Source organism: Dendropsophus ebraccatus, chromosome 2 (assembly GCF_027789765.1).
Source record: "Dendropsophus ebraccatus isolate aDenEbr1 chromosome 2, aDenEbr1.pat, whole genome shotgun sequence".
Classification (NCBI taxonomy): domain Eukaryota; kingdom Metazoa; phylum Chordata; class Amphibia; order Anura; family Hylidae; genus Dendropsophus; species Dendropsophus ebraccatus.
Window position 1 is genome coordinate 36,205,859 of NC_091455.1, and position 19,397 is coordinate 36,225,255.

General features: G+C 42.5%; 1 protein-coding gene across 8 annotated transcripts in view; it reads right to left on the reverse strand.

Annotated features, from left to right (window-relative positions):
• The window catches only part of VPS13B (vacuolar protein sorting 13 homolog B), a 729,531-nt gene that overhangs the window by 628,038 nt on the left and 82,096 nt on the right, over positions 1-19,397 (reverse strand). The window lies entirely within an intron of this gene.

Sequence of the window (19,397 nt, forward strand, 5' to 3'; positions counted from 1 at the left end):
ATAATGTAAGTGATACATCATTCTGTTCAGCTTCTCTGTCACCAGTGTATGCTACCCTTATATAGGACAGCATAAACCTACTGACAGTCTCTTTGAGATGGCCACACGCCTTCAATAACTGTTGGCTGTTAAAGTCTCAGCCAGAGAGCTCTGGCAGCAGCTTCTCTCTCCAAGAACAAAGGGAACGGCAAGTGAAATTCCATCACAACTGACCAGTCTCAGACATCATTTGTCAGTGGAGTGTAAGGATAGTAAGTGTAAGTAGAGTGTAAGTGGAGTGTAAGTAAAAATAAAAAAATAAAAAGATTGTGCCGTTTTTCCACTGCGCACTCGTGGGTGAGATTTCTTTTTTTTTTTCATTACATCCATTTTTCTGCAAAAATTCTGCGCAGAAAATTTTCGTCACATATGTCACATGTGATCCTAGCCTTTCAGCAAATGCAGAGGATTTCTACTGAAATAAAAAAGGTGCGAAAAGATTATTAAGGACATGTAGCTCCCTACTATGTGAAGTCATTGGTTCTATCACTCACAATGATGCCTGACGTTGCCTTTTAGTGATATCATTACCGTGGGTGTTTAATAACGTCTATTTGCCAAAAACATTTCCCATATTTCAGCATAAATGTACCAAAACAGGAGGCTCATCTGGTGCACGTACAGGGATTCATCCACATGTGTAATCATACCAATGACACACGGCTCTTGACTGACATCACCTCTGCCTTGCAGTGCAGCCAAGCACCTTTGGGGTGAGAGAGCAATTAATCTGTTCCTGCAAGCTGTTGCTTCTGGATCAGAAAGAAATCAGTTCTGACAGACATATTATGAACCAAGTTTAGTCCTTGAAAGGAAAGGTTAGAAAGAGCACAGCTGCCTACAGAGCCTGAGGAATGACCTCACTGGTGCGCAGAAAGACAACTTACTTACTGAGTTTTCTTAACCCTCTCTAGTCGTAGGGTCTGGCACATGGGCTCAGATAGTTCAGGTCATTGTGAGCACATAGAAAGGTTTTTATTTTTTTGCTAAAGAAAACAGTTTCATGCTACATACAACGTTTGGTGCAATGGCAAAAAACAAGGCTGTGGTAGTTCACATATTAGTCTTTAAGAATCATTTTGAGCCTAAAAAATAGCTGTAATTCAGCCAAAAATGTTTTCTACAGACATTTTTTTAACTAGTTTTCCCAGACATTCAAAGGGGCATAGCTACATTGTTTTTAAAATGGCACCACCCCTGTCCTTAGTTTGTGTGTGGTATTACAATTCAGCCCCATTCACTTCAATGGAGCGGAGTTGCAAATCCCACCCAAACTGAAGACAGTAGAGGTGCTCTTTCTGGAAAAATCAGCCATGTTTTTCTGAGCCTGGATAACCCCCTCTAATATTACAGACATAACAAAAACAGCTGTAAAATTAAATTAAGTGAGATCAAAGGGCCATCTAGTTAAACAGTACAATTTTTAAGTGATAAAGCAGCCATTTATTGGACCTTTTATGGCTCAAAAATAAAGGGAAAAAGGACAAAAAAACCTGGAAACATGACCTAATAGTATATTATAGATAACTTCCACTAGTGTTACTACGGGAAGCAGAAGCACCAGAACTAGAAGCACGGAGATAAAACTTTGGCTGCTTACACATGAGCGTAATATGGACACACTGAATTAAAGGGGTTATAAAGGCTTAGAAAAACATAGCTGCACCAACTCCTGTCCTCAGTCTGGGTGAGGGTTTTGCAGTCCTGTTCAATTCTGTATCAGAGGGACGTTGTTATTGGTGTCTATTCCAAGCAGAGACTGATTACAAGTGGTGGCCACAAGTGACTGTTCTGGGTCCTGTCCTTTTTAATAGGTTATTAAGTCACATAGGAGAAGGTTCAGTAGGTAAGGACAGCGATATAGGAGAAGGTTTAGTAGGTAAGGATAGTGACAGGAGAAGGTTTGGTAGGTAAGGATAGTGACATAGGAGAAGGTTTGGTAGGTGAGGATAGTGATATAGGAGAAGGTTTGGTAGGTAAGGATAGTGACATTGGAGAAGGTTTGGTAGGTAAGGATAGTGACATAGGAAAAGGTTTGGTAGGTAAGGATAGTGACATAGGAGGTGGTTTGGTAGGTAAGGATAGTGACATAGGAGAAGGTTTGGTAGGTAAGGTTTGTTTGTTTGCTGATGACATAAAAGTATGTAATAGGATTGATATTCCTGGAGGTGTCAGTAATATAACCACAGTAAGACCACATCTGGAATACTGTGTCTAGTTCTAAAGACCTCGCCTACAAAAAGGATATTGATAAAATAGAACGATAGAAGATGTCTACAAATATGATATTATAACATAATAGATTAAAAAAACTGAACTCAAGAATGAGGGGACACAGTCAGACCTTAGATGGGGGAAAGATCAGAAACAGCATGAAAAGACATTTCTTTACAGGTCTGATGACTTTAAGGCCCTATTACACCAACAGATCTGACGACAGATTATCTGCCAAAGATTTTAAGCCAAACCCAGGAGTGGATTTGAAAAGAGGAGAAATCCAGTCTTTCCTTTATGACCTGTTCTCTGATTATAGTCTGTTCCTGGGTTTGGCTTCAAATCTTTGGCAGATAATATGTTGTCAGCACTGTTGGTGTAATAGGGCCTTAAGGGTCATTTCACACACAGTAAAACTGGCGGAATTCCGTGGCGTAACCCCCCGCCAGCCTCCGTGTCATACAAGCAGCCTAAGGGAGGGCTTGCAAGCCTCCTCTCTGCATAAAGAATTGACATGTAAATTTTTTAAGCAAAGAGGCGTGGAGGGCATAGGCCCAGAAGCCCTCCCAAAGACTGCCTGTATGACACGGAAGCTGGCGGGATTCCGCCAGTTGTACTCTGTGTGAACTGGCCCTTAAGCGGACAGCTGTCAGTTCATGTGATAAGATCCAAAGTCAAGCTGGGATTTGCGGCTGTAATATGGACGCAAAGAGGCTATCACGCACACTGACAGGAAGTGTACTGAAAATACACTACACGGATTGGGGGGGGGGGCACACTCTGTCGGCAGCACTGGATAAGAGCAGGGGATGGGGACCAGGGCTTGGACAACCCTGCAGTTCAGACACAAATGTTGGTGGCACCAGAGAGGCCCTTACTGCTGCCACTGTATAAACGAAAAAGCATACATTCATTTTCATAAGGTTACAATAAAAAGCAAAGAAAAAAAAATATAAATCATTACTTTGTTAAGTAGCCCTGTATTCTGGTTACAAAAGGAATACACAGAAATACGGCCTTCAAGCATTTACCATTTCCCTTGATATTTTTACAATACTCTCCAAAAGAGTCATCCAAGTATTAAAGGGCTAATAATCCATCAGTAACAGTGTAAGGAAGACCTTCTCTATAAACAGATAAAGTAGCTATAAGATGAATTACCTGTTACTCTGCAGCTTCACTCTTCTGCTTCCAACTTCAAAGGATGATGGACTCATTCATTTTGCAACATGGCACATCCGCCAAACTCCACTAAGTATCACCTATAATGATCTACCGCCCTCAATGACTTCTGTGTCTCGGAGATGTTACTCTAGTAATGACAAATTGCTGCATCCGTCTCACAGATTTCTTATGACATATTGCAAGGAAGCGCCGTAACATTGTGATCAGTTGGGGGTCAGACCTCTGGAAGGTCACCGAGCCAGAAATAAAAAATGTTTTTATTTACTAACAGCAAACAAGTGCTATGTAGATTGTATGAGAGTAAGGGGGGTTTGTACATGTATAATGTGCCCACATTTCTGCTGCCATATTAAGCCTGAAAGTTCCAAACTGAGCAGTAGATCTAATCACCAAAACTGACAGCGTTATAGTATCTACGATGCTGTCAGCTCAGGTCATTACACCCACATTCAGGGCCGGGCCTTGCAAACATAATGCATAGACAGCTGTATATTATGCTCATCTGAAATAAGCCAAAATGACAAAAAGTATACAGCTTTTAAAACCGCTTTCTGGGAGTGCATACAGAGACAAAATAAAGTCAAACATGCAAATTTGGTTATAGTAGCAAAGCTGTGATACCCAGCCAGCCTGTGGAATGTCCATAGAACCATAGAAGATTATCAGGAGAAAAAGACCAACTGGTTTATATAGTCTGCCCTTATACTATTTCTTTTATTATCTGAGGATAGATATATGTTTATCCCAAGGAGGTTTAAATACAGGTATTGTAGATTTACCAACCAGTAAAATTATATTTTCTAATGTTGCTTCAGATTTTTCCCCCAACTAACCCCCGATTGAGGCCCTTTTTATTAGAACTTTAACCGCTAGACGACCCAGGGCGTAACCGTACGTCCTAGCGTCGTTAGGGGAGTTCAGAGGAGGGCTGCGCGGCGACCCCGCTCTGAACCGCCGCGATCCCAGGTGCTTTATGCAGCCTGGAACCACAGCTATTAGCGGGCATGATTCGATCGCCGTGCCAGCTAAATAGCTTTTTAAATGCAGCTGTCAAAGTTGACAGCTGCATTTAAAAAGCAGCTTTTCCCCTTCCCTGGTGTCTAGTGGGGGGGATCCCCACATCTGGAGTCGTACGGGGTCTGCGCTGTAATTAGCGCTGATTCCGGCTCGGCATTCTATTGCTTTTGGCTGCAGCAGCCGAAAGCAATACAATGCCTATTTCATTGATCTATGCAGTATTACTATACTGCATAGATCTCTATGAGAGATCAGTGTGGCTTTACAAGAAGTCCCCCAAGGGGGCTTCTAGTATATGTGTAAAAAAAAATAAAAATGTTTTATTATTAATAAAAAAAAAAAACTCCCCTAATAAAAGTTTGAATCCCCTTTTTCCATATTATAAATAAAAATAAACATGTTTTGTATCACCGCGTGCGTAATCGCCCAAACTATTAAATTATTTGATTCCTGATCTCGCACGGTAAACAGCGTAAGCGCAAAACAATTCCAAAGTGCAAAATTGCGCATTTTTGGTCGCATCAAATCCAGAAAAATTTTAATAAAAAGCGATAAAAAAGTCCCATATGCGCAATCAAGGTACAGATAGAAAGTACACATCATGGTGCAAAAAATGACACCTCACACAGCCCCATAGACCAAAGAATAAAAGCGCTATAAGCATGGTACTAGATTAGATAGAGTTACATATCGTTGTAATCGTACTGACTTGAGGAACATGCATGTGCATAAGACAGTTTTACCCCAGGGCGAACGGTGAAAAAATTGGAAAAAAAAGGTGTTTTTTTTGGGGGGGGGGTTTCAATTTCACCACACATTTAATTTTTTTCTGGTTTCGCAGTGTACTTTATGCAATAATTCATTGCAAAATACAATTAGTGGTGCAAAAAATAAGGACTTATGTGGGTTTCTAGGTGAAAAAATGTGCTATGGCCTTTTAAGCGCAAGGAGGAAAAAGCGAAAACGCAAAAATTGAAATGGGCTCTGTCCTCAAAGGGTCACAAATTAAAATCCTGAAAGTCTTTCCTACTTTTATGCTTCATACTGTTCACAAATTTTGTGGCCTGTCTTTTATCAATATCCTTTTGTAGGTGAAGTCTCCAGAACTGGACACAGATGTGATGTCACTAGAGCTCTATACGGCGGGATCACAATCTCCCTCTTTCTACTGGGTATACCTCTAGCTCTACAGCCCAGAACTTATGGTGATGTATGTCTAATTCAGCAGAACTAGGTCACAAGTGCACAACCTGTGACCCTATGGCTGTTGTAAAACTAGAATTCCCATCATGCCTGGAAAGGGTGTCCAGGCATGACAGAAATTGTACTTTTTGAAACACAATTTTAACCCAGAAAAGATATCTATTAAAGTAATGGGAAATAGGTTTAAAGGGGTTATCCATCGCTACAAAAATATGGCCACTTTCCCCCTACTGTTGTCTTCAGTTTGGGTGGGGTTTTGAAACTCAGTTCCATTGAAGTAAATGGGGCTTAATTGCAAGCCGCACCTGAACTGGAGACAACAGTAGGGGGAAAAGTGGCCATGTTTTTGTAGCACTGGATAACCCCTTTAAGCAACATTGTTTGCCATAAATATATATCAACAAAGAGCAAACTTCAAAGTAATGTAATAAAGCTCTCAGCCTGTGAACCCCAAGCTGTGGTTCTCCATTTGTTACACTACTACAACTCCTATCATGCCCTGACAGCCAAAGGCTTGCAGTTTTGTAAACAAATAGAGAACCCCCAGTTGGGGAAACCCTGCTCTCGGGCCTGTGTGACTTTATACGCTGGTGAAGCTTCTTTGCCTGTACCTCCCCCACTCTAGTGTGCCATGTGGAGAGAAGGCTTGCTTATAATATAAAAGAGTGGAGTCCAAACAAGCTAAATGGATCAATTATGGTGTGAGTTGTGCAGCTGTGCTATGTATATTTATGTGCATTCAAATCCATACACACATTTATCTTGCCTCCAAACATTTCAGGTAATATAAACCCACACACAACCACAGGGAAATTCTTCTGACCCGGGAGAACACACTTGGATGAAAAGACTGGTGTGCGCCTCGCAGGTGAGAAAATACATTCGATTTTGTAATTCATTAAAATGTCTTACTGACTGAGAGGGAAGTGTTTTGCGGCAATGCTGCACAAGGCGTCTTCCATGAATAAGACAAAAGTTACTGTTCTGGGGGAGGAAACTCATATTTTACTTATTTATCCTGGAACGACTGTAGGTTTAATTCTATCATTTCAGTTTCAAAATCTGCCAAACTATGACTAGTTACTGTACCGTAATCCTCAGGGCCCTTTAATTCCAAAGGGTATTGAATCTTATAATATAGAAAAACATGATGACGACCCATGACTAAAATTGATATATTTCCACATTGAATACATGACTGGGATCAAGCAAAATGGTCCGTTTACTGGTAAGGCTCGGTTCACACTGCTTTTGCAGTCTGCATTTGTGTGCATCCATTTTTCCACTGAGCTCCAATATAATAATAATAATAATAATAATAATAATAATAATAATAATAATAATAATAATAATAATAATAATAATAATAATAATAATAATTCAAAACAGGTGTAAAAAAAAAAAAATTCTTTAGCATACAAACATGGTTGACCACATTTTTTGTTTATGTCACAGCGTGATCCCAGCCTAACAAGATTCTTTGTGATTTTTTAATTTGGCAACAATTACTGTCTACTTTAAAAAAAAAAATTCAATTGATGTCGCATTCACTAAAATGAAGGTTAGTGGCATTGGTGGAATAAAATACACACAGGATGGGAAGGCTGCTGATTTTCTATACACATCTTTTATGCCCAAATTGATCTGTGAAATATATTTGCAGCTGAAAGTACAATTTTTTGTTGCAAAGTTATATTCAACAGAGAAGAGATCCATAAGCAAATTTAACCCTTAGAGGCCTGGGCCAATTTCAATTTTTGTTTTTCCCTCCTTGTGCTTAATAAGCCATAGCACTTGCATTTTTTCACCTAGAAACCCACATGAGCCCTTATTTTTTGTGCCACTAATAGTAATTTGCAATGACAAGCTGAATTTTTTCATAAAACTACACTGCGAAACCAGAAAAAAAAAATTCAAAATGTTGTGAAATTGAAAAAAAAAAACAAAAAAAACGCATTTCTTTTATTTTTACGCAGTTCGCCCTGGGGTAAAACTGAATTGTTATATATATATTCCTCAAGTCGTTACGATTACAAAGATATGTAACATGTATAACTTTCATTGTATCTGATGGCCTGTAACAAATTCAAACCATTGTTAGCAAATATATGTTCCTTAACCCCTTAAGGTCAAAGCCTATTTTCGTTTTTGCGCTTTTGCTTATTCCATTTTAAGTTTAAGTCCATAGCGCTTGCATTTTTTCACCTAGAGACGTATATGAGCGCTTATTTTTTGCGAAACCAATTGTACTTTGCAATGACAGGCATTATTTTTCCATAACATATGCTGCAAAACCGGAAAAAAATCATTTGCGCAGTCAAATTGAAAAAAAACACGAATTTGTTTTGATTTCGGGGAGTTTTGCATTTACGCCGTCCGGCCTATGGTAAAACTGACTTGTTATGCATGTTCCTCAAGTCGTTACGATTACTATGATATATAACATGTATAACTTATATTGTATCGGATGGCCTGTAAAAAATTCAAACCATTGTTAACAAATATATGTTCCTTAAAACCGCTCCATTCCCAGGCTTATAGCGCTTTTATCCTTTGGTCTATGGGGCTGTGTGAGGTGTCAGTTTTTGCGCCATGATGTGTTCTTTCTATCGGTACCTTGATTGCGCATATACGACTTTTTGATAGTTTTTTATTACATTTTTTCTGGATTTGATGCGACCAAAAATGCGCAATTTTGCACTTTGGAATTTTTTTGCGCTGACGCCGTTTACCGTGCGAGATCAGGAATGTGATTAATTAATAGTTCGGGCGATTACGCGCGCGGCGATACTAAATAAGTTTATTTATTTATTAATTTATATTTATAAAATGGGAAAAGGGGGGTGATTTGGACTTTTATTAGGGGAGGGGATTTTTTATTAATAAAAACACTTTTTTACTTTTTTTTTTACTGTAACTAGAAGCCCCCCTGGGGGACTTGTATATAGACAGCACTGATCTCTCATAGAGATCAATGCTGTGTATATACACAGCAAAGATCGATTAGATCGGTCATAGATTACTTTGGCCTGCTGCATAGCAATCTATTGCCGAGCCGGGATCAGCGTCATTCCGACGCTGAGGCCCGGCACCGGCAGAAGAACGGATCTCCCCCCCGCGATCGCATCGCGGGGGGGGGATCCATCCCACTAGACACCAGGGACGTGAGGTCTGAAGCCTCTAAGTGCAGCTGTCAGGTTTGACAGCTCCACTTAAGAGGCTTAATTAGCCGGCGCGGCAACGGGACCCGCGCCGGCTAATAGAGGCACTGCCCGGCTGCACGTGTCAGCCGGGATTAGCGCCGTTCAGAGCGGGGTCCCGGCGGGACCCCGCTCTGAACACCCCGAGCGGCACCATGACGTATCAGATACGTCATGGGTGGCTAAGGGGTTAAAATCGCTCTATGCTTATAACGATATTATCCTTCGGTCTATGGGGCTGTGTGAGGTGTCATTTTTTGCGTCATGATGTTTTCTTTCTATCGGTACCTTGATTGCGCATATGCGATTTTTTGATCGCTATGGATTTGATGCGACTAAAAATTTTGCACTTTGGGATTTTTTGGCGCTTACGCCATTTACCGTGAGAGATCAGGAATGTGATTAATTAATAGTTTGGGCGATAACACACGCAGCGATACAAACATGTTTATTTTTATTTATAACATGGGAAAAGGGGGGTGATTCAAACTTTTATTAGGGGGGGGGGCTTTTAATTAACAACAACACTTTTATTTTTACTTTTACACTTATACTAGAAGCCCCCCTGGGGTTAGGGTTATTCCCCCTAGGGGACTTCTAGTATAAGTACTCTGATCTCTCATACTATGCAGCATAGATCGATCAGATAGGCACATTGATTGCTTCCGGCTGCTGCAGCCGGAAGCAATCGAGTGCCGAGCCGGAATCAGCGCCATTACGGCACTGACCCCGGACGGGGTAAGATGTGTGGATTGCTCCTCCGGGACAACGTCTACCCGACTAGACACCAGGGAACGGCTGCATCAAGTAATTGGATGCAGCTGTCAACTTTGACAGCTGCATCCGATTACTTTATTAGCGGGCACGGCTATCAGGCTACGAGATCTGAACACATGGTGGCGACCGTGAACGCACGGGTAAGTCCAGGGTCGCCTAGGGGTTAATGGTTAAAGTGTCACTGTTGTCTAATTTTTTTTGCACAAATCAATAGTACAGGCGATTTTAAGAAACTTTGTAATTGGGTTTATTATCTGAAAAATGCATTTTTAATCATGAAAAAGCAGTTTGAAGCTCTTCCCCCTGTATTCATGGTTTTCTATTGAGAGGGGAGGGTAGAGGAAGATGAGGCAGCAAAACAGGACAACAAAGAGTTAATTTACATCACCGGGCTCTCTCCTCTGAAGTCAGCACTGACCTCTGAAAACGGCTTTCACAAAGGTCCCGCTGTGTAATCCTTTGTTTTCTGCTCTCTGCTGGCAATTAATCTCCCTGCTCCCCCCTTCAAAGAACAGACAGGGCATGATTGATGTAAAAGAGTCAGGATTTCCTGATAATGAGCAGTGAATGAGAGAGAAGGGGGAGGGAGGGGGACCTGGCGAAATTCTTTTTGAATGCAGATAATGGCATATTTGCCTAATAAACCCAATTACAAAGTTTCTTAAAATCACCTGAAGTATTGACTTCTGAAAAAAAAAAAAAAAAAAAAAAAAAAAAAAAAAAAGTGTATGTTCACACGTGCTGGATCCATAGCAGAATCGATGCTGTGTTCAGTCATTTAGTTACATTATCTGCCGCATCAAACCTGCTGCGGATCCTGTACGTGTAAACACCCTAAAAAGGAAATTGACAACAGGTTAGAAGAATCTAATCTGCAGTCACGTTCCTATAGGGAACTCTGTGGAAGAAGGTTGTTTCCCTATATGTCTACTAATATAGTTATACTTGTAGGACTCATCAAGTTAAAGTGAATGTACCATCAGGCCTGGGCTGAAGCACTGGAGGCAGGCCGACCCACCCTCAATGGGAGGACCCCCTCACCCCTCTATGACACGGCTCCATTAGAATCAATGGAGCCGCATCATAGAGGGGCGGAGGTTTCCTCCCACTGAGGGTGGGTCAGCCTGCCTCCAGTGCTTCAGCCCGGGACTGATGGTACATTCACTTTAAATACTTTTACAAATGCATTCAATTTGTCTCCTTCTCCTGATAATCTGCTCTTTTCCTCCCACTGCTTTTAGAGCAGAGTGGTGGTCTGTAACCTAGACAACAAACTATCAACAATGGGCGGTTAAGATCACCATCACAGGAGAAGGAGGCAAGTCTGCTAAATGAATGTATTTGCAAAAATACTTAACCTACAAGTATATTAGTTGAGATGGGAATCCCACTTTAACCCCTTAAGGACCGGGCCTGAAATGGCCTTAAGGACCGGAGCAAATTTTATGAATTTGACCAGTGTCACTTTATTCATTAATAACTTCGGGATGCTTTTACCTATCCGGCTGATTCTGAGATTGTTTTCTCGTGACATATTGTACTTCACATTTCTTGTAAATTGGAGTCGATACTTATAACGAATCTTTATGAAAAAACCCAAAATAGCGTGAAAAATTGTGAAAAAATGCATTTTTCCAACTTTAACACTTTTCTGCTTATACAGAAAATGGTTATACCACATAAATTATATATTAAATAGCATTAGCAACATGTCTACTTTATGTTGGCGGCATTTATTAAACTATATTTCATTATTTTTAGACAATAGGAAGCTTAAAACATTAGCAGCAAATTTCCAAATTTTCAGTAAAATTTCAAAATCAGATATTTTTAGGGAACTGTTCAGGTTTAAAGTGTATTTGAGGGGACTGTGTGTTGCACCCCCTAAACTCTGCAAAAGCACATCCAGAAAGTTTTTTAACCCTTTAGGGGAGTCACAGAAATAAAAGCTAAGTGTGTAAGAAATTTGAAAATTTTAATTTTCTGTGCAGAGATTTTATTGTAATCCAATATTTTTCATAATTATAAACCTATTACCAGAGAAATGCACCCCAATATTGATTGCACCGTTTCTGCAGTTTATAGAAATACCTCATATGTGACCCTATTGCGCTATTTGACGCAACCACAAGCCTCAGATATAAGGGAGCGCCTAGTGAATTTCAATGGCTCCGTTATTTTTGGTCATTTTTGACTGTACCACTTCAGGTTGGCAGAGGCTCTGGGGTGCCAAAACCTAAAAAACACCACTAAAGGGACACCATTTAGAAAAGTACACCCCTCAAGGAATCTAACAAGGGGTGCGGTGAGCATCTGGACCCCACAGGTGCTTCACAGATTTTCCAAACAATATGGCTTGAAAAAAGACTAAAGTATTTTTTACACTAAAATGTTGTTCTAGCCTTCAATTTTTCATTTTCACAAAGGGATAAAATGAAAAAAAAAAACACAAAACATGTAGCGCAGTTTCTCCCGAGTACGGAAATACCCCACATGTGGACATAAAGTGCCAAGCGGGCGCAGGACGAGCCTCCAAAGGGAAGGAGCGCCAATTGGCTTTTGGAAGCTGGATTTCACTGGAATGGATTTCAAGGGCCATGTCGCATTTACAGAGCCCTCGTGCTGCCAAGACACTGGAAACCCCCCACAAGTGACCCCATTCTGGAAACTACACCCCTCAAGGAATCTAACAAGGGGTGCAGTGAGCATATGGACCCCACTGGTGACGGGCACAAATGTGGAAAAATGTGACGTGAAAGTGAAAATTTTCATTTTTTCACTTTCATGGCACAAATGTGCCCGTCATCCAGGGGTCCATATCCTCACTGCACCCCTTGTTAGATTCCTTGAGGGGTGTAGTTTCCAGAATGGGGTCACTTGTGGGGGGTTTACAGTGTCTTGGCAGCACAAGGGCTCTGTAAATGCGACATGGCGTTCATCATCCATTCTAGCCAAATCCAACCTCTAAAATCCAAATGGCGCTCCTTCCCTTCGGAGGCTTGCCCTGCACCCACATGGCGCTTTATGTCCAGATGTGGGGTATTTACGGACTCGGGGGAAATTGCTCTACACATTGTGTTTTTTTTTCTCTTTTAACCCCTTGTGAAAATGATAAATTCAAGGCTAGACCAACATTATAGTGTAAAAAATTTAATATTTCATTTTCACGCCACATTGTTCCACATTTGTGCCCGTCACCAGTGGGGTCCATATGCTGACTACACCCCTTGTTACATTCCTTGAGGGGTGTAGTTTCCATAATAGGGTCACTTGTGGGGGGTTTAACTGTCTTGGCAACACAGGGGCCTTTTGAATGCAACATGGCCCCTCGAAATCCATTCCATCCAAATCCAGCCTTCAAAAACCAAATGGCGCACCTTCCCTTTGGAGGCTTACCCTGCACCCGCATGGCGCTTTATGTCCACATGTGGGGTATTTCCGTACTCAGGGGAAATTGCTCTACACATTGTGTTTTTTTTTATCTTTTAACCCCTTGTGAAAATGAAAAAATCAAGACAAGATCAATGATTTAGAGTAAAAATTAAAAAAAAATTACACTAAATGTTGGTCTAGCCTTGATTTTTTTCCATTTCCACAAGGGGTTAAAAAAGAAAATGAACACAAAATGTGTAGGGTAGTTTCCCCTGAGTACGAAAATACCCCACATGTGGACCTAATTTGCCATATGGGCACAGGGCAAGTCACCAAAAGGACAGAGCGCCATTTAGAGGCTGGAATGGGGGATGGAGGCCATGTCGCAATTACAAAGCTCCTGTGCTGCCAGAACAGTAGAAACCCCCGACAAGTGACCCAATTCTGGAAACTACACCCCATAAGGAATCTAACAAGGTGTGCAGTGAGCATATGGACCCCACTAGTGATGGGCACATGTGTAGAACATGTGCCGTGAAAATAAAAAATACCATTTTTTTCATTTTCACGTCCCAAATGTGGCCGTCACCAGGGGGCCATATACCCGCTGCCCCACTTGTTAGATTCCTTATGGGGTGTAGTTTCCAGAATGGGGTCACTTGTGGGGGGTTTCTACTGCCCTGGCCGCACAGAGGCTTTGTAATTGCATCATGGCATCCTCTAATGGGAATGGCAGCCATACCTACTTAGCTGGGGAAAAGGGACAAGGGACAATTCTAATTTATTCGGGGGTATTAGGCCAATTATTAGTTTATAAGGTTGAAAATGACAGGTGTCCATCAAACTCAACCTGTGTTGATCCAGAGGAAGGCAAAAAACCCTCGTGAGGCAGACGACAGTAGCCTCATCACAGGGGAAAAATTCCTTCCCGACTCCATATTGGCGATCAGAATAATCCCTGGATCAACGTGACCCCTGAAATAGGAATAAGGGACAGAATTTAGATAATGTAGAACCCCAGTGACGTGTGGTGCGCCTTGGAGCGATCCAGTATACAGAGGCCGGGGTGATCAGGACAGGTGTCACACTGGAAAATGGTGTCCTTCCTGATCCCCCTGTTACCCCACACTCTGCACTTCTTCTGGGGTCTCCCTTTCTCCAGTGTGGGGGACGTCACCTGGAAAATGTTGTCCTGGTGCGATACGGGGTCCTTCATATCCAGAAGCGCTGGGTCCGCTCCATGGCTGCTAAATATTAGGGCTCTATTACTGCTTCTGATATGTTCGGATCGTGCCGCAAGCTACAGGGCAGCGAGGGACCGGAAGAGGGGGTGCTGGTATAAAAGTTATCCCCGTACAGGTGGTGACCTTTATCCAGCAGTGGGAAGATCAGTTCCCGGACGATGTCCCCACTAACTCCGAGGATGGGGGGGGGGGGGGAGTGGGCATCTGGGGGCTGGATTCGAGTGTCCCTTCCTTCATAAACTCTAAGGGTACGTGCACACTGCGGAATCGCGAATGATAACCCTTTGTGCATTCCGCAGTTGGCACCCGCCGGCGGACTGATGCAGGCGCACGTCTCCGTCCGTGTCGTAGACTCCATTCTATGCACGGGCGGATTCCGCTCTGCGTCCAACGTGTTGATGGAATGACGGATGATGGAATCCGCCCATGCATAGGATAGAGTCTATGACACGGGCGGAGACGCGCCCCTGCATCAGTCCGCCGGCGGGTGCCAGCTGCGGAATGCACGAAGGGTTATCCTTCGCCATTCCGCAGTGTGCACGTACCCTAAATCTGTAAGTGTACCCTGAGGTACTCTCACAGAGTTTGTAGAATTTCACGCCATACCGTCATCTCTTATTGGGACGGTACTGGCGGAAAAGACGTGTCTGGGGGGCAGCGTACGCTACGCTACTCCCAGACACGTCACTGGATGATGAGGAGGATGAGGATGAATGGAGGAACAAAGGACCCCCCATTCATCCTCACTGGCTGTTTCGGTGTCGGAGGCAATAATAATGTATGCGTCCGATACCGAAAACACCCTGGGGGCCATCTTTATACGGGGATTGGTATATGGGGTATGTAGTGGTGTAGTGTAAAACTTTATTCAATGTAGTGTGGTGTAATGTAGTGTTTTTTTACGTGTTTTTTACAGTAAGTATACAAAAAAAACCTACGCCAAAAATGGTGTTGCTGATGAATGCCGCACTTATGTTCGGCACTTATCAGCAGACCGTGGCAGTAGGATATAAAAAAAAAAACACCCTACGCCAAAAAGGAGGAGATGCTGATCAACACTCAGCGGCGATAGGGTGCGGAAAATAGAAAAAAAAAAAAATTGGGAAAAAAAATTTTCTTTTTTACTACATTATGAACATCCCTGTAGCGGCTGATACGTGTATTACACTTATCAGCCGCTAGGGGGCAGCAGAGCGCAAGATCCGAAAATAGACGACGCTGGAGCCGGAAAAATACGAAAAAAGACGACGCTGGAGCCGGAAAAAGCCGATCGGGACTCACGGAAGAAGCCGAAGTCCCGACAAGATGAAGAGGACGCCGGGAACCCGGAAGACGCCGATCAGGACCCCGGGACAGGTGAGTAATGTACAAATACCTGCTCCGGACCCCTCAGCTACCTAGCTGAGGGGTCCGGAGCAGGTATTTATTACTTGTGGGGACTTTGTTCGCCGTGAACGGCCGGCCGGCTGGCCGGCCGTTCACGGCGATCGGGACGGTGGTACCGTGACCACCATTACTTTTTACAGTAATGGCGGTCGGTGCCGTCCTCGGACAGCACCGACCGCCATTTTTTTCCGGGTCATCGGGCCACCGATGGCCCGGAAAGGTTCCGATCGCCGCTATGGGCTTATCAGCCAATAGCGGCGATTGTCGGCATGGGTGGGGTTAACAACCCTCCATGCCGACAGGGAGAGATGGCCTGCTATGTATTATAGCAGGCTATCTCCCCCGATCGGGACCCGGCCGGCCGCGGCGCCCGTTTAAAGGGCTGACGTACCGGTACGTCATGGGTCCTTAAGTGACAGTGATCCATGACGTGCCGGTACGTCATGGGTCCTTAAGAGGTTAATTAAGAAGTGCAATAAGGGATGGTAGTACAGCCACTAACCTGCCCACCCACTCTTGAATATTCATCCAGCGCCCTCAGTGATGTCACCCCAGTCACTTGTTGCTGCAGAGCTCTAGATGATTATTCATGAAGAGGAGTGGGAGGACTGGTGACTAAAGATGAGTGAACCGGGTTCGGGTTTGAGTCGATCCGAACCCAATCGTTCGGCATTTGATTAGCTGGGGCTGCTGAACTTGGATAAAGCTCTAAGGATGTCTGGAAAACATGGATACAGCCAATGACTATATCCATGATTTCCACATAGCCTTAGGGCTTTATCCATCTTCAGCAGCCACCGCTAATCAAATGCTGAATGTTCGGGTTCGGATGGACTCGAGCATTCTCGAGGTTCTCTCATCTCTACTGGTGACCCAAAGGCTGTAGTCCCACACCCAGTGCACCAAACCATCTATTTAACATATTTAAACAGAGGAATAAAGGAAAACAGCACTAAGAATAAAATGTACAAAAAATACCTTCATTCTCCACATCTCCTGCAGTTTTACTTTGATGGAGCAGATTTGAACTTGCAGATGTAAGGCAAATCTGCAGCTTCAAATCAGCGCCATCAAATCTGCTGCAGATCCTGTTGCCTTACATCTGCAAGTTCAAATCTGCACCATCAAATCTGCTGCAGATCCTGTACGTGTGAACGCACCCTAAAGGGTATTCCCATCTATGGTAGGGGATAACAATTTGAGATGGGAATATCCCTTTAAGGAATCTGTTCAGATCTCCAGTGAAAACCCAAGCTCCATCATTACTAAAAATCGTTGGCCATTGGAGCCAATAACAGGTCGAGAAAATTACTGCGGGCAGGGTCCTCTCTTCCTATTTTTCAATTAGTCATTTACAAATGTTATTTTATGATATTATGTTACATTCTGTACGTGCTAACCATTTTAATATATGTACAGTCCTCTGGAATCAAGGGCGTTATAAATAATAATAATCAGGAATTCGCTGCCAGAGGAGCAACAGAGGAGGGAAGTTGTTTTTTTTCTTAACACTGGATATTTTTCACAAGAAAATTTGCCACCAAAAAAAAAATCCACATCATTTGTTCAGAAAATATTATTATGCAGCATATTATTGTTACTATTTATAAGACTGCACCATTAAATTCTAGTCCATTGTACATATGGAAAAAGGTTTATATAATAAGAAACAAGTACAAAAAAACATGATTTATGTCAATGCGACAGACTGGCACAAATGGAGCAGGGACCACAGCAATCTACTAAGGAAGGCCGACTACTAGATCTGTGCAGTGCAGTGTCAGTAGGGTTATTGGACGTAGCCTATCATCTGTGGGCTATCATGTCACCTTAAAAGGTGGATATCACAAAAGTGCAAATCAAACATTCACATTTTCAAACAACCAATTGTTTGCTGATTGTTTGAAAAATTGCTGTGAGTAATTCTAGATAAATTGGATGGTAATGTGAGGCCATTCTTATGTCTGTGTTTGTACAAGTCACAGCTGGGTGTCTGGATCATTTAGCATTACTTATAGCCCCCTCTCAGTATGTACAGTACATGGCTGATCCCCTACACACTGCTAACACCTCTTCCCATTGTGTCGCCACATTATAATGGTATATTCCATCATACAGAGCCCTCTCATCATAACGCATTAGTATTCTTACTATTGCTTTATAAATTTATATGACTATTACTTTATTTTGCTAAATTATATAACATTCAGTGTTTCATAAAGCTGGATGAAAAGCCATTACACTACTAAAGTAACAGATCAATAACAGTACCGCACACAAGGAGCTCAGAACATCCGCTTTAAGATAATTGTTTGTTTTTTTATTATCATTATTATTATTCTTTTAAAGGCGAGTTTAAAGGGGTCATTACAAACACTCAATAAATTTTATATATTAGATATTTCTTTGCATTTTCTTCTATGTGAAACCATACATACATAAATACATAATATATATATATATATATACATACATACATACACACACCCACACACATATATATTATATATATATACACACACACATAGACACACACTAAATATGAGAAAATTGGAAAAAATGCGATGGAAGTGGCGGGGCTATTTTTAATGTTTGTGTTTCCCCAATGGGCTGTTACATACAGAGACTGTCGGCAATCCAACACTTTGAAGATTTTCTCAGAATTATTTCTTGAGAAACCAAAGATGCATATGGTAGTTTATATGAGAGCGGCAACGGGGCTACTGGTCCCCAGATGTTACAGTCGATACTTTAGCTTGATACAATACTTCTGTAAAGAATAGGTAAAAGGAGCTGCGTGATTTAAGAATTTTATTCGCAGGAACAAATAAACATTTTACAGAAGAGTCTGAGCAATGTTTGGTCTCCAGGTAGTTCTGCATCTGTACGTGAATTTGCCATATTAGTAGCTCTGTTTGCAAACACTGTTCTTATTAAGGTTATGTTCACACAATGTACTTTTAAGGACGGCCTCTGTTTGCAATGAAAAAAACGACCATTCTTTTCAGCCTGGGCGGCATTGCTTTGAAATGCAATGCCGCCTGTTCAACGTGCACGCCGCACCGACAACCGCCATTGTTCCCATTACATGTCAATTATTTGTGGCCACTAATGCAGGAACAGCAGCCAACACAATGTATAGCCCTTTTCTGACAGCCGTTCATTGCATGGACTTTCATAGTCAATTGGACTGCAGACACAGGCAAATGTTCCTGCAATCCAAATAAAATGATGTTATGGTAATATCGGCCACAGGGACATGGCAAACTATGCCGTGTCAAACAATGGCGTTCATACATTGTGTGAACATAGGGTCTCCCTGCATTACTTAGGGCCCTATTTCACGGGCCGAGGAGGGCCCGATCAACGGTGTAAACGAGCGGCGATCTGCTAGATCGCCACTCGTTTACTGGGCCTATTCCACGGCCCGATGATCGTTGAGCGAGGGCTGCAAGGACATTGTTACCGATGTCCTTGCAGCATCATACATTACCTGTCCAGGCTTCTTCTCCGCCCTGTCTTCATTACCGGGTCCCGCGCACTCTATCTTCAGAATGGCCGGTCAGCTGACAGGCCACACTCAGCCAATCACAGGCCACTGCGGTCCCGGCCTGTGATTGGCTGAGCGCTCCGTCAGCTGACCGGCCATTCTGAAGATAGAGCGCGCAGGACCCAGGGATGAAGACAGAGCAGAGGAGAAGCCTGGACAAGTAATGTATGATGCTGCTGCTTGTCAAATCGTCAGTCGCCCGCCGCGCAC